Here is a 14,141-nt window from a genome sequence, read left to right as displayed (position 1 = left end):
GGGAAGCTGAGGCCCAGAGAGAGACTTGCCAGTGGACGGAGCTCTGATAATAAGGAATCAGGCACCCACCTGCTGGTTCAATCCTGGGTTGGTTTTCCACCCAGCAGAGGTGACAGAGCCAGGAGGTTCAGGGAGCGCCACAGGTGTCACTGGTTCAGTCCTGGGTTGGTTTTCCACTCAGGAGAGGTGACAGAGCCAGGAGGTTCTGGGACCCCATGCTTGCAGCCAGAGCCCTACCCTAAGCCTCCCTACCAGGGGGCAGCAGAGAGCTTTCCAGAACTGGCCGCGCGGCTGGCGGGAAGCAGCGGGTCAGAGCTGCTGACAAACCTCACGTGGACCCCAGATCGCTGTCTCTGTGGGTTGGGCTTGGGAATTGGAGAGGAGGCCGCATGATTGGAAACGTGAAGACAGCACGGCCTGGCTGGAGCAGCCGGAAGCGCCGTCACGTTGACTGAGGACACAGACCTCCTGTCCGCTGGGCCGGGCCTGCAGCCATTCTTCTCGGGGTGGGGCCCGTAGGTCCGGGTTGCTCTTGGTCCCTGACCTGCTTCAGAGTCCGGGGGGCTTTGGACCTCTGCCTCCCCATCTACGCCCACCCTGGCTGGTGCCATGAGGGGCCTGGATCCTGGGATCCTGTTCCTCTTGGGCAGCAGAGTCTGGGGGACCAGAGGAGATGATGGGTCTTCAAGCCCCACATTCAAACCCCAGCCCACCACTGACAGTCTGGGGGTTCGGGATGAGGGAGTTGATGTCTCTGAGCCCCAGTTTTGTCACCACTAAAATGAGGCCGATATAATGGGGCAGAGTGCCAGCCCCCGGGCTAACAGAGGCCTGTTTCCTACTGACAATACCTCTTACTCCTAGGAAGAGCTCCAACCACCACACACTAGGGAACACTCAACCCAGGCCAACTTGTCAGAGGCACGAGAACCAGAGCGACTCCATCTTGAATGGGGGCTGGGTAAAGGGAGGCTGAGACCTGCTGGGCCGCATTCCCAGGAGGCTGGGCATTCTTAGTCACAGGATGAGATAGGAGGTCGGTACAAGATACAGGTCCTAAAGACCTTACTGATAAAGCGGGTTGCAGTAAAGTCAGCCAAAGCCCACCAAACCCAAGATGGCCATGAGAGTGACCTCTGATTGTCCTCACGGCTCATTATGTGCTAATTATAACGAATTAGCTACTACAAGACACTCCCACCAGCACCGCGACAGTTTACAGATGCCATGGCAACATCTGGAGGTTTCCCTACATGGTCTCAGAAGAAGGGAGGGCGGAAACTCTCATTTCTGGGAATTGCCCATCCCTTTCCTAGAACACTCATGAATAGTCCAACCCTTGTTTAGCGTATGATCAAGAAATAACCATGAAAATGGGCAACCAGCGACCTTTGGTGCCTTTCTGCCTATGGAGCAGCCATTCTTTCTTTTCTTTTCTTTTTTTTTTTTTTTTTTTTTTTTTTTTTTTTTTTTGAGATGGAGTCTTGCTCTGTTGGCCGAACTGGAATGCAGTGGCGTGATCTTGGCTCACTACAACCTCCACCTCCTGGGTTCAAGCGATTCTCCTGCCTCAGCCTTCCTAGTAGCTGGGATTACAGACACCTGCCACCACGCCCAGTTAATCTTTTGTATTTTAGTGGCGACACGGTTTTGCCATGTTGGACCAGGCTGGTCTCGAACTTACCACGTCAGGTGATCCACCTGCCTCGGCATCCCAAAGTTATAGGATTGCAGGAGTGAGCCGCTGCGCCCAGCCAGAGTAGCCATGCTTTTATTCCTTTTCTTTCCTAATAAACTTGCTTTCACTTTATGGACTCGCCCCGAATTCTTTCTTCTGTGAGATCCAAGAAACCTCTCTTGGGGTCTCGATCAGAACCACTTTCCAGTAACAAACTTGCTTCACCTCTCAGACCCTTCGTCTCTTCATCTGTACCCAAAGACAAAGCCTTCCCCGAGGTTCCAAAAGTGTGGGGAGGACGCATGGGAAATGAGGGGCACAGAGTTGATGTGCAGAACCAATATCACAGACTGGGTGTCAAGCCACTGTCATACTGGAAGTAATATCATGCTCTCCCCCAAGTTATGAGAAACAATATCACAGGGGGGTGTGTACCTTCTCTGGTGGTGGGAGTAGTATCACCATCTCTACCTTTAGATGACAGAAACGATGTCACAGGGTGGGTGTACACCCCGTGAGTTTTTGGAAGCAATGTCATTCTCTCTTCTAGGTTTTACGATTCACATCACAGGTGGGATGTACACTCCTTGTTATATTGGATGGAGTCTCATCCTCTTTCAACCTGTATCTTTACAACAATATCCCATGGGGGTTGTATATCTCTTCAATATTGGTAGGAATACCATCTTCTCCTTTCCTGGATATAAGAAACAATATCACAGGAGGGTGTACACCCCTTGCAATGTTGGTATTAATCTCACCTCTCCCCTGTGGTTATTAAGGACAAAATCCCAGGGTGGCTGTACGGTTCCTACGTTATTGGGAGTAATAACATCCATTCACCCCCTGGATATCAGGAACCATATCACAGAAGAGTTGTCCACCCCCTTCGATATTGTCATCCATGTCATCTTCTTCCCGCCTGGATATTAGGAACGATACCCCAGGGTTGGGGGCGGTGTACACCCACTGCGATATCGAAAGTAAAATCAGCCTCTTTCCCGCTGGATATTAGGAACTCTATCACAGGTGTGTGTGCACCTTCTGGGATATTGGGAGTACTAACGTGGATACTGGGTGTAGTGTCTCAGGGGGGTGTACACCTTCTTCGATATTTGGAGTAATATCATTCACTCCCCTCAGGATCGTAGGCTAAATATCGATATGGGCAGTAATATCATCCTATCCCCACCTGGATGTTAGGAACTATATCACAGGCGGCTGTACACATCTTGGCATATTGGGAGTCTTATCATCCTCTCCCATCTTGGATATTATGACAAATATTAGAAACGAGGTGTACACCCGCTGAGATATTGAGAGTAATATGCTCTCCTCTTCGGGATATTAGGAACAATATCACAGGACGTGTGTACAACCCCTGAAATAATGGGAGTAATAGCATTCTCTCTCCTTGAATATAAGAAACAATATCACAGGAGGATGTACCAACCTTGTGATACTGGGCGTCATATCGTGTTATTTGGAACAATAGCACAGTGGGTGTGTAAAACCCCAGCGATGTTGCCACTAGTATTATCTTCCCCATCCCAGGATATAAGGAACAGTATCACAAGGGGATGTACAACCCTGTGATCTTGGGGATAATATCTTCCTCTTCCCGGCTGGATGTGAGGGAAAATATCACAGTGGAGGTCCACGCCCCTTGCGATATTGGGAGTAATATCATCCTCTCGCACTTTGGATGGAAGGAACAAGATGACCGAAAGGATGTACACACACTGCGGTAGTTTCCATTATGTCGTCCTCTACCGCCTGGTTATTAGGAATAACATCACAGAGGAACGTATACTTTCTGCTATATTGGGAGGAATATCATTTTCTCCACACGGGATATCAGGAATGAGTCTATTAATTATTAATATTAATATATATAATAATAATTAATATTAATAATCGACATTAACAATGACAATAAAGATACTAAACATTAACACTGCTTAAAAAAGTTAATGATTAGTATTAATAATAATAACACTATTAATAATAAAACAATGATATCAACAATTAATGTTACTTAAAACAATACTAACTGATGCTGGCAGAAAAGAAATCATTAATATTAAAAATTAATATTAATAAATGACATAATTATTAAAAATTAATTTTTGCCATACATCATAATCTACTTAAACTAATTATCAATATTATGGGAAAATATTAATTGATAGTATTATTGATAATTTTTACCATCGACTCTAGATGTTTAATAATTAATTATATCATTGTTACCTGAGCAATACAATGAAGGTGCAAACCCATCTGCGAAAGAGTTTACTATTTCCACAGGAGGAGACGATACTACTCACATTATGCAAAACAGGCTCTGAGACCACAATGACTCCCAATAGCCAAGGGGGGGAGAGGGGGTGGCTATTGGTCCCCACCTCGCGGGGGGTGGCTCACCCCCCTGCGAGGTGGCTCCCAATAGCCAAGGGGGGGAGAGGGGGTGGCTATTGGTCCCCACCTCGCGGGGGGTGGCTCACCCCCCTGCGAGGTGGCTCCCAATAGCCAAGGGGGGGAGAGGGGGTGGCTATTGGTCCCCACCTCGCGGGGGGTGGCTCACCCCCCTGCGAGGTGGCTCCCAATAGCCAAGGGGGGGAGAGGGGGTGGCTATTGGTCCCCACCTCGCGGGGGGTGGCTCACCCCCCTGCGAGGTGGCTCCCAATAGCCAAGGGGGGGAGAGGGGGTGGCTATTGGTCCCCACCTCGCGGGGGGTGGCTCACCCCCCTGCGAGGTGGCTCCCAATAGCCAAGGGGGGGAGAGGGGGTGGCTATTGGTCCCCACCTCGCGGGGGGTGGCTCACCCCCCTGCGAGGTGGCTCCCAATAGCCAAGGGGGGGAGAGGGGGTGGCTATTGGTCCCCACCTCGCGGGGGGTGGCTCACCCCCCTGCGAGGTGGCTCCCAATAGCCAAGGGGGGGAGAGGGGGTGGCTATCATCGGTCCCCACCTCGCGGGGGGTGGCTCACCCCCCTGCGAGGTGGCTCCCAATAGCCAAGGGGGGGAGAGGGGGTGGCTATCATCGGTCCCCACCTCGCGGGGGGTGGCTCACCCCCCTGCGAGGTGGCTCCCAATAGCCAAGGGGGGGAGAGGGGGTGGCTATCATCGGTCCCCACCTCGCGGGGGGTGGCTCACCCCCCTGCGAGGTGGCTCCCAATAGCCAAGGGGGGGAGAGGGGGTGGCTATCATCGGTCCCCACCTCGCGGGGGGTGGCTCACCCCCCTGCGAGGTGGCTCCCAATAGCCAAGGGGGGGAGAGGGGGTGGCTATCATCGGTCCCCACCTCGCGGGGGGTGGCTCACCCCCCTGCGAGGTGGCTCCCAATAGCCAAGGGGGGGAGAGGGGGTGGCTATCATCGGTCCCCACCTCGCGGGGGGTGGCTCACCCCCCTGCGAGGTGGCTCCCAATAGCCAAGGGGGGGAGAGGGGGTGGCTATCATCGGTCCCCACCTCGCGGGGGGTGGCTCACCCCCCTGCGAGGTGGCTCCCAATAGCCAAGGGGGGGAGAGGGGGTGGCTATCATCGGTCCCCACCTCGCGGGGGGTGGCTCACCCCCCTGCGAGGTGGCTCCCAATAGCCAAGGGGGGGAGAGGGGGTGGCTATCATCGGTCCCCACCTCGCGGGGGGTGGCTCACCCCCCTGCGAGGTGGCTCCCAATAGCCAAGGGGGGGAGAGGGGGTGGCTATCATCGGTCCCCACCTCGCGGGGGGTGGCTCACCCCCCTGCGAGGTGGCTCCCAATAGCCAAGGGGGGGAGAGGGGGTGGCTATCATCGGTCCCCACCTCGCGGGGGGTGGCTCACCCCCCTGCGAGGTGGCTCCCAATAGCCAAGGGGGGGAGAGGGGGTGGCTATCATCGGTCCCCACCTCGCGGGGGGTGGCTCACCCCCCTGCGAGGTGGCTCCCAATAGCCAAGGGGGGGAGAGGGGGTGGCTATCATCGGTCCCCACCTCGCGGGGGGTGGCTCACCCCCCTGCCATACTCGGAGTAATGTCAGCCTCTTCTCTCCATGAATATTAGGAACACTATCCCAGGCTGGGTGTACGCCTCCTGCTCTATCGGGAGTCATATCATCCTCTCCCTTCCAGGGTATTAATAACAGTATCACAGTTTGTGTGAACACAGCCTGTGATACTGGAATTATTATCTTCCTCTCCCCCTCCGGATACTAGGAACCATATCACAGAAGAGTTGTACCCTCCTTGGGCTATTGCGAGTAATATCATACGCTTCTTCCGTGAATATTAGGATGAATATCACCAGGTGCCTGTCCGTTCGTTGTCATGTTGGGTGTCATGTCATACTCTTTCCCCATAGGTATTTGGATTATTATCACAGCGTTAGTGTACACCTACTGCGATATTAAAACTAATATCACAATCTCCGTCCCTTGATATTAGGAACGATATCACAGGTAGGTGTACACCCCTTGCAGTATTGGCAGTAATAATATGGTTAATTATTAAACATCAATGATCGATTTTAATAATTATCAATGACACTATTAATTAATACGATACCATTATTAATTTTGGATAACTATTTTATATATATGATTATGCACGCTTAAAATTAATTATTAATATTAATGTCATTTAACAATATTATTAATTCTTAATAAGAATCATTATTTTATTAGCAACATCTCTTAGTAATTATTTCAGCGACATTAATTGCTGATATCATTATTTTATTAATAATGATATTAATTATTAATATTATTAATTAAAGTTTGTAACGAGTATTAATATTTACTATCTTTATTATGATTAATAATATCCATAATTATTATTAATTTTTATATTTATTAATATTAATAATTAATAGGCTTGTTCCTGATATCCGGCTGGAAGGAGATATTACTCCCAACATCGAAGAAAGTGTACATCTCTCTATGATGTTATTCCCAATAGCCAGGAGGTATAGGATAACATTTTTGAAAGTATCACAGTGGGTGTCTATCCCCTCAGTGGTCTTGTTTCTTATATTCTGGGTGGGAAAGGATGATATGACTCCCAATATCGCAGTGGGTGTAGACCTCCCCAGTGATATTCTCCCTAACATCCAAAGGTGGAGAGGATGATATTTCTTCCCATTTCGCAGTGGCTGTACACCACCCCTGTGATATGATTCCTAACATCCCGCGAGAGAAATAGTCTCAATATTACAGGAGGTGTACACTGCCGGGTGATATTGTTCGTAATATTCAGTGATGGAGAGGATATCACCCCCTATAGAGCAGGGGGTGTTCACTCCTTCTGTGACATTGTTCCTGATAACCAGCAGGGGAGAGGAAGACATTACTCCCAATATTGTAGGGAGTGTACACCACCTTGTGATATTGTTTCCTATATCCTGGGAGGGAGACGATGATGCCAGTGGCAATATCGCAGGGGGTGTGCACACCCACTGTGATATTGTTCCGAATATCCAGAGGGAAAGAAAATGATATGCCTCCCAATATCACAGGGGGTGTACATCTTCCTGTGATATTGTTTCTTATATTCAGGGGGAGAGGATGATATGACTGCCAATATGGCAGGGGTTGCACACACCTCCTGCGATATTGTTCCTAATATCCCGAAGGGGAGAGCATAATATTTCTCTCAACATCGTAGGGGGTGTACACCTACTTTGTAATATTGTTCTTAATATCCACGATGGGAGAGGATGATATGACTCCCAATATCGCAAGAAGTGTACAGCCACCTGTGATATAGTTCCTAACATCTGGGTGGGGAGAGGATGATATTACTGCCCATACCGCTCAAAACCCCTTTGATATTTTGCCTGTAATCCTGAGGGGAGGGGATGATATTGCTCCCAATATCGAAGAAGGCATACACCCCCCAGGACACTATGCCTAATATCCACTTTGGGAGACGATGGCACTATGCCCAATATCTCAGGGGATGTACACCCACACTGGGATATTGTCCCTTATATAGAGAGGGGGAGAAGATGCTATTGCTCCCAATAGCACAGAGACTGTGGCTGTACACCCCTCCTGTGATACTGTTCTTAATATGCTAGGGACGAGAGGATGATACTACACCCAATATTGCAGGGGGAGTACACCCACCCAGTGATATTGTTCTTAATGTACTCCACCTCCCACCACCAGGTATATCGTTCCTAATATCCAGAGGAAGAGAGGATAACATTATGCCCAATACCGCGGGGCAGTGTCACACCCTCTGTGATGTTGTTCTTAGTATCCAAAGGTAGAGACGATGATGTTACTGGCCATATTGCAGGGGGTGAACACCCTTCTGTGATATCGTTTTTGACATTCAGTTGGGGAGAGGATAACCTGAATCCCAATATCACTGAAGGTGTACAGACCCCTGTGATGTAGTTCCTAATGTACAGGGGAAAGAGAAGAATATTGCTGTCAATATCACAGGGGGTGTAACCACCCTGCCCCCTGTATGTTGTTCCTCATATGCAGCGGGGTAGAGGCTGATAGTACTCCCAATATCCCAGAAGGTGCACACACACCTGTAATAGAGTTCCTAATATCCAGCGGGAAAGAGGCTGATTTTACTTTCGATATCGCAGTGGGTGTACACCACCCCCAACCCCGGGGTATCATTCCTAATATCCAAGCTTGAAGAAGATGACATGGCTGACAATATCGAAGGGGGTGGACACTTCTTCCGTGATATGGTTCCTGATATCCAGGGGGTGAATGGATATTACTCTCAAAAAAGTAGGAACCGTACAGCCACCCTGGGATTTTGTCCTTAATAAGCACAGGGGAGAGGTGATATTACTACCAACATTGCAAGGGGTGTACACCCCTCCTGTGATATTGTTTTTTATATCCAGGAGAGGAGAAGATGGTATTACTACCAATATTGAAGGGATGGACAGCCCCCATGGGATATTGTTCTAAAGATACAGGTTGAAGGAGGATGAGATTCCATCCAATGTAACAAGGGGTGTACACCCCGCCTGTGATGTGAATCGTAAAACCTAGAAGAAGACAGAATGACATTGCTTCCAAAAACTCACGGGGTGTACACCCACCTTGTGATATTGTTCCTGTTATCTAAAGGAAGAGATGATGATACTACTCCCACTACCGGAGGAGGTACATACCCCCCTGTAATATTGTTCCTCATAACCTGTGGGGGAGAGCATGATATTACTTCCAGTATGACAGTGGCTTGACACCCAGTCTGTGATATTGCTCCTAATTTCCAGTAGGTAAAGTACAATGTTCCTGCCAAGAGAGTAGTGGGTGTACAGGCGCCCTGTGATATGTCTCCGAATATTCAGGGAAACACAGGAGGACATTACCCCAAATCTCCCAAAAAGCGTACACCCATTGTGTGATATGGTTGCTAATATCCGGAGGTGTAGAGGATGGTATTCGTTCTCCTGTCGCAGGCTGTGTACACACAACCTGTGAAATTCTTCCTAATATCCTGAACAAAAGAAACTGCTAGTAATGGACACACATTGCAGGGGGGGAGTAATTGGCTATTACGATCCACATCGCAAGGGGTGAGGAACTCCCCACTATATGCGGAGTAATATCAACCCCCTCTCCCCACTGGCTCTTACGATCCACATCGCAGGGCAATTCAGGACACCAGCCCTGCCCCAAACTTGACCCAGACAGTGGGTGTCATGGGACCACCTCAGGGTGGGTGGCAGCTCAGCTCTAAGGTATCCTTGCTGCCAAAGACCAACTGCTCCTGCTAGTTTGAATCTGGATACAGGGTCTCTGTTGGTGAGACAGATGACCATGAGGCAGACACCCTGAAATCTAGCACGACAGAGCTCAACGCCCCATGAGAGTCACCATAGCACGCAGACTTTGCAGACATACTAGCAAAAGCCACAGCAGGCCCTGAGAGAGGAACAATCTGACCAAGATCCTGGGGTCCTGCCACACAGCCCTTAAACCAGGGACTGGAAACTGTTTCCCTAAAGAGCCAGGAGTCAGTATTTTCAGCTTTGCCAACTGATCTTTGCCTCCAGGATGCAACTCTGCCATGGCTGCACGACAGCTGCCTTCTGCAGGTGGCCTGTGAAGAGATGGGCATGACTGCACCCCCATCAAACTTTACTTATGGACATGGAAATTTCTCAGTGTCATGAAGTGTTAGGTTTTTATTTGTTCAACCATTTGGAAATGTAAAATCTGTTCTTGATTCACGGGCCACAAGAACAGGCAGGGACAGGCTGCCCCTTGCCGACCTCTGGAATGAGCTTAGAGAAGGTACGGACAGGCTGGGCCAGCGCAGCCTACTCACAGGGGATTCGCTGCAGGAGGGTCCTTCGTAGCAACCACTTCTCATCCTTCGTCTTGGCTTCAAGTGCAGTTCAGGTGGAGAAAGAGAACAGAACCGGCCTCAGCAACAAGAAGGAAGGAGATGCAGGGTCAAGCAGCCGTGTGGATCCATCACACTCAACATTCACACCAAGCGGAGCACAGGCAGGACCAGCCCGGGGGACCGAAGTGGAGGCTCTCTGGTGGGGGACCTCTGGGTGGGCAAGATTCTCTACCTAAAAGTCAAATAGAAGATCTACACAGCAGTAGTTCCAGAAAACACACACTAAGAAAAAGCCCAAAATAAAAATAGGACACCAAGTTTGGCCAACCGCGTCTCACAAGCCAGTAGGTAAGAAAGCCCAGGAGGGCCCACCAGAGGCGCTGGGGGTGGGTTCCTGCCTGCAGGGGGCCTGGGACACCCCATTCCCACAGATGAGGACCCAAGCTTTGGGGAGGAAGCTGTCAGAGTCACCCAGTGAGCTGCTCAGAGCTGGAGCCACAGAGCAGGGGAGGAGCCCTGGCTACGTCCCCCTGTGCGCTGAGAAGCTGGGGTGGGGGCACACCCCCAGGGGCCGATGCAAACAGTGGACCGTGGGCCCTCCTCCTGCCCAGAGGATGCTCAGCTCCCAAGGGACCACCAAGGCCTGGAACCCAGGGACACACCACCTGACCCTTATGCCCAGGCCTCCTGGACCAGGCAATGTCCAGTACAGGCAGGCAGTCTGAGCTTGGGGCCAGGATAGGGGTGGGTGGTCCTGCTAGCCAGGCCTCCTTCTCCCTACCAGCTGGGCTGGCGGCACTGTAGTTTTGGTTCTGGCAACATATTGCTGCCCTCTTTGGCCACACCAGTCCCTGGCTCCCTGGTTAGACCCAGTGCTGTCCAACCCACCTAAACAGGTCCCACACACCCAGTGCCCACCAGGCTCCTGTCAGCCAGGAGGACCCGTGCTCATCTACTGAAGTATCTGTGGGAACCTGCATCCCACAGGGACCCACATCTCGGGGCCAACCTCCATGGGGTTTTCTTGGTTGTGGTGGCAGGGTTGGGGGGGTGTTGACCTCCAGCCCTCCCATCCTGGCCACTGTGTTTTATGGGAATCATTCAGTCCTGGGAGCTTCCTGGGGACCCCAGAAGGAAGACAACAGGGTGGCCATGGCAGCCTCAGCCCCAGGCTCTGGGCCCAAGTGCAACAGTCTTCCGGTTCTGGTTTGATCTGGGCGGTAACAACAGGTGAAGTCATTCACACAAGGATTGGCTTCAATATAATGCATCAAGCGACTGTGGAGGACACAGATCAGCCTCCAGACCAGTTACACCTGGTGACTTAGCCAGTGCAGGCTGGGGAGTGGAAAAGCTGACCCCTGACCTCCCCACCTACCCTGCCCACCAGATGTCAGTAGCGGCCAGGGATCCCTGACTTCAGGCAGAGGCAGACAGCACAGTTGCTGCCTCCTTTGATCCCATCCCAGGGCCCACAGGGCCTGGAGAAACCTGGCAGGGGCTGAGTTGGGAGAATCAGGCAGGGAGATGCCAAGTGAAGAAAGTGAGGGACTGGGTATGAGGGGCACTAGGGCACAGGGTCTGCTTCCCCTGGGGAGGTGGCAGTGAGACAAAGAGTAGCCAAGCCTCCACAGGCACCACCCTGCTCCCAGGCATGTGTGGTGCCCATACCCACCCCAATGGCTGCAGGAAGGTTCTTCATCAACAAAAGGAGAGGACGCGCCCACATCCACATAGGCATTGGTGCCCACACACATCAGAGAATGAAATTGCTGCTGTGCCCAAGGTGTGGGGAAAGGGGCAATGTCCCCTTCCTTCCCATGGTGGGTCCAAAATTACCTGTTCCTGCCAGCACCCCCACCCCCAACTCCACAAGCTGCTGACCTCCACCACAGTGCCATGCCACGTGCCAGGAACAGCTCAGCGGTACATCCCAAAGGGTGCTATCCTAGAGTGGCTGTGCTGGGCAAGGGACACATTTCCTAGTCACAGAGGTTTTCTTTCTTTATCGCTCACCGGCCCTGTGTCTCGGTTTCCCCCACTGTGGCACAATGTAAAAATCCCATCTTGAAGACTAGGAACCCAGAAAGGTCACCACACCTGGTGAAATGGGCGGTGAAACTCCCTGTCTTGGACCTCTTGCTCCAGGACTGATGTCCATTGGGACATGGCCAGGCCAGCATCCTGGGGAGGGCTGCATTCGTTGCCTGGGGAACCTTGCTCCCAGTTAGGGATCACTGGAGTTGAGGTCCCTAATGGATTGGGGGAAGCACAGGGGTAGAATGGAGGTAGCCCCATCATACAGGCCTGTGTAGACCCCAGAAAACAAGCATTGAATTCAGACTCTTGTCTGAAGTTGGCCACCTGAAAGTATTTGGGCTTTGGGGTGTGATGAGGGCCTGGGGTCAGGGAACAAAGTGTTCTGGTTTGGACACGCAGGAGGTTCTCTGTAACTCTCTCAGGTATAGCGTATGTTGCTAAGTATATGTTTTTAAAAGCCCTAGGAGGAGGGGGCACCTAGAAGGGGCCCTGAAGTCAAGGGCATGGTCCAGTCTTTCCACCTCCCCAGCTGAAGACAGGCTGCCGGACTGTTCTCCAGAGTTTCCTAACAAAGAAGAGAAAAAAGAAATCAAAAAGACCTGGAGGATAGGCAAGCTAATGAGGACTGACTGGGATTACCCTGCCTAATCCTCAAAACAAGCCTTCCCTATCTGTCCTTTGGGCCAGGTGAGGAAACAGGTCACCGTAGGACATTCAGACCCTGGGCAGACAGCTGGCAGCCTGGAGCCCAGGAGGTGCAAACACATTTTCACTAAGGCACGTCCTGCACAGCCCTAAATCCATTCAACCTTGAGTCAATACAGCACATGCTTCTGTGAGCACAGGGTTGGGGCTAGGGTTACAGATTAACAGCATCTCAAGGCAGAAGAATTTTTCTCAGTACAGATCAAAATGGACTTTCTTATGTCTTTGTCTTTCTCTATAGACACAATAACAGTCTGATCTCTCTTTCTTTCCCCCACACAGAGAGTGTCACCACTGTATGTCAGCCACCGGGGGACAGGCTTCAGCTTGCACCCACCTTCCAAATTCCACCCTCTCACCTTGGCAGAAGCTGGCCAGGAATTGGGGCCAGTGGATGGGTGGGGTCTGCACGCGACACCGTGTTCAGGTCCCCGTGACGGCTTCATACATCGGTGGTGGCCCTGCAGTTCCAGGTGCCACACACACGCCAGCCCCTGCTTGGGTCCTGATCTTTGAGGAGGGGGAGCAGCAGAACCCGGGCACTGACCCCACAGTACCACTCACATCCACAGACGATTCTGCAGACAGGCATCAGGTCTCGGTCCTGGCCACCTCCCCCTGCACGGCCTCAGCTCTCTCCCAGGACTCACGTGGTCCTTCCTCACATGCAGCTCTGGTAGGATGCATTGATCTGTACACTGGGGCTCTGAGGTGACAATGGTCACGCTCATGCAGAGTGCAAGGGCACAGGCTGGGTGCCCATTTTGTGGACCCTGACTGCAGCACTCTCAGACTATCATCGGGCATGTTGGCCCCCAGGCTTAGCTAGGTCACCAGCAGTAGGAGTGCACTGCTCTGGACTCTGCAGGAGGAGGACAACTGTCACCACATCTTGATGTTCTCCTGCTGGTGTCACTCTGTGCTTCTCATCTCCTGGTTGTAGGATTCAGGGCAGACTCTCTGAACACCTTGTGAGAAACAGCAGAGTCCAGCAGAGAAGAGGAGAAGAGCCCAGCTGCAAAGATAAAAAATTGGCATGTGTGACATGGGCCCCCATTCAGATTCTGTATTTAGATGAGGTCTTCCAGAACACGTGCTCTCATTGGATAATACTTCAAATATATGTGTGTGTGTATATATATACATATACGTATATATATATAAATATACATATACATATGTATACAAATATACATATACGTGTGTGTGTGTGTGTGTGTATATATAGATATATATATATTTTTTAGATAGAGTCTCACTCTGTAGCCCACGCTGGAGGGCAGTTGCATGATCTTGGCTCACTGCAACCTCCACTTGCCGGGTCCTGGTTCAAGCAATTCTCCTCCCTCAGCCTCCCGAATAGCTGAGATTACAGACATGCACCACCATCCCGGGCTAATTTTGTGTACTTTT

This window comes from Macaca fascicularis, chromosome 15 (genome assembly GCF_037993035.2).
Source record: "Macaca fascicularis isolate 582-1 chromosome 15, T2T-MFA8v1.1".
Lineage (NCBI taxonomy): Eukaryota > Metazoa > Chordata > Mammalia > Primates > Cercopithecidae > Macaca > Macaca fascicularis.
This window is presented reverse-complemented; position numbering follows the sequence as displayed.